Below are 2500 nucleotides of genomic sequence, written 5' to 3' on the forward strand. Positions count from 1 at the left end.
CTTAATTTGTTCGTAACAACACAAAAAGCAAGAAGGAAGGAGAGCACTACAGTTAGACTTTTCTTATGAAGTCTTCTTATAAATTGTGGAAGAAGCTCTTTTTGCATATTCCATTGACAATCATTCGGACGTAGAATTTTATTATTATTTTTCGATGAAACGGTTCTCATTACATACACCTTTTATAAGATACGGCAGTTGTTTGGATTTCTATTATTTCGAAAGACATTATGGGATTCTCAAGGGGCAAATTAAGATGTATTTGCCCCCTGAGCATCCCATAATAGCTATTTGAAGCAATAGAAATCAAAATGGCCGCCATATCTGCAAAACGGTCTATTTCGCACTACATCTTTTCTGCAAGAAAGGGAAGGAAAAGGAATACTTTTATTGCGTTATATACCTTGCCATTCTCGTCACCAGAGCCTTGGATCTCATTTCTGTGCATGACCCGAGGCTCTGGGAAACTTTATATAGGAGAACATGCGCCGTAGGATTCTTATAGGCAAAAATTGGCTATTTGAACCTTACGGCGCCTGCTCATTCCTCATGCTCATTCCTCGTGCTAACATGAATGCATGGGGAGGGGCTCACATTTAAAAAGGACGGGGCTCCTAGTCGTACTTTTAAGGGGTTACAAAACCGGTTTTGGTACATCTTATGGTGCCTAGCCTCAGAAGGTCCACAGTGGGAGCCTTAGCGGTATTGAGACATTTGACAATTAAACGGTTTTCAATTTTTTCTAATTAAAACCCATAATTTGGTACCTCTTAATGGCGAAAAATATTCATGCCACATCCACAAGACAGGATTTTGGTACCTCTAAGGGGTTTTTTAGAAAATTTCCCACGAGCACCCCCGTCTTTTTACATGGGAGTCCCCCCAATGCACCAATCAGAGACATTTTCATTGTTCTTCACGAAAACCTGTAAGAAGACACTTTATTTAGAATGATACCTAGCTCACTAAACCAGACCTCGAGACTGCGCCTAGAAAGAATTAATTGCTATTTAGAAAAGCAAACCTCGAGTTGAAATTTGCTGTTTCCCAAACTTAGTATAAGCCTAAGCCTATTCTTGCAACGGCTTGCCATAGATATACAGAACAACCCTAAAGAAGAAGAATGAGCTCTTAACACCAGAAAATTTTCACCCTGAGTGACTATCCAGCGTGAGCTGTTTACCACAAATTGTGCGAAACTAAAACACGCTATGCTAATGTTTGACATGAATAAAGTGGTTCTAAAACTCTGAGAAATCGATTTTCTAGAAACGTCCTACCAAGGACCTGTTGTTAGGAAGGGAAGTTCCCCTGAATCTATATTGACCACGTAGTAAAGTTTCAAAGTGATGCAGCATATCACAAGTACTTTACTACTTAGGTTCAGTGTAGGTTAGGGAGACAACAAATCTTAAAGCAAATCAAATTAAACCAAACATCATATCTTAATCGAAGGATGAGGTTTCAAAATTTGCTTCAACATGCGTTCAATTTTCTTGAACGATGTTGCACGATGTTGACTGCTGGGGTGGCGAACGGTTTGAACACATCATCAATATTTGAGTCAACAAAGATTCACAGCAAATGGCTTCAACATCGCTTTTCAACAAAATCGAACAGATATTGAAGCAAGAGAGGATGAGTCAAGAGAACGCATCCCCCGGTCCAATCATGGAGCGGTTTCAATTGAGTGTCGAACTTTCGTTTTGCATTACTTCACTCAATGATTGGTTCAAAGTTCTTGCGCCATTTTGTCAACCAATCAGAAGTGAAACCAAAACCAATCGTTCCTCGCGCGTGCGCATTTTCCAGCGCTTTTTGTCGGCTAAGTGTAATTACTTCGAGTTTTAATTGGTTTATCTGATTGTCTCCATCGTTTTTGATTAGCCAAAGTAATTACTGTGGTTTCGATTTACGACACTCGATTGAAACTCGCTCTAGTCTTTTAATAAGTGTCTATTTTTAGTTTCGCACAGCTATTTCAATTTCTGCGCACAATTGAAATTTCATTACGTCATTACAACTGGCCAATCAGGTGCCTCTCTAAAAATAGCTGCGTAGCTAAAATTAGGTAAAAAAAAAACTATCATTGGAAGAAGCCCATGTATGGGGAATCCGTTCTCTTTCCCAAGTCTCTCTGGCCACCGAAAGAAAGATTTCTCGGATGACCTGTCCAGCGTTAGTCATTCGTTGTAACGACTGACGAAGGGCTAACGAGAATGTAACGCTCAAAAACATTGGAGGCGTTGCGTACAAAATAATGACGCACAACTAGATGAGAGGTCCTTTAGGAGGATAGTGAGTGGATCGCAAAGAACCACATATTAAAGAATTACATTGTTACGGATTAAATTATGTATAGGTCACAACCCAACTTTTTGGTTCATTGGAACATAGCATTAAACAAACTATATAATGCTTAAAGCTTACAACACTGGTTTTGCTGGACTACAAACTCCGCGCCTGCGAAGAGTTCGTAGCAAGACTTCATGCTTTGTTC

At 39.6% G+C, this 2500-nt stretch overlaps 1 pseudogene; it reads left to right on the top strand.

The window, feature by feature from the left end:
• The first annotated feature begins 2323 nt into the window (after positions 1-2323).
• The window catches only part of LOC138004199 (potassium voltage-gated channel protein Shaker-like), a 1729-nt pseudogene continuing 1552 nt past the window's right edge, over positions 2324-2500 (top strand).

Source organism: Montipora foliosa, chromosome 5 (genome assembly GCF_036669935.1).
Source record: "Montipora foliosa isolate CH-2021 chromosome 5, ASM3666993v2, whole genome shotgun sequence".
In the NCBI taxonomy this organism is placed as follows: Eukaryota; Metazoa; Cnidaria; class Anthozoa; order Scleractinia; family Acroporidae; genus Montipora; species Montipora foliosa.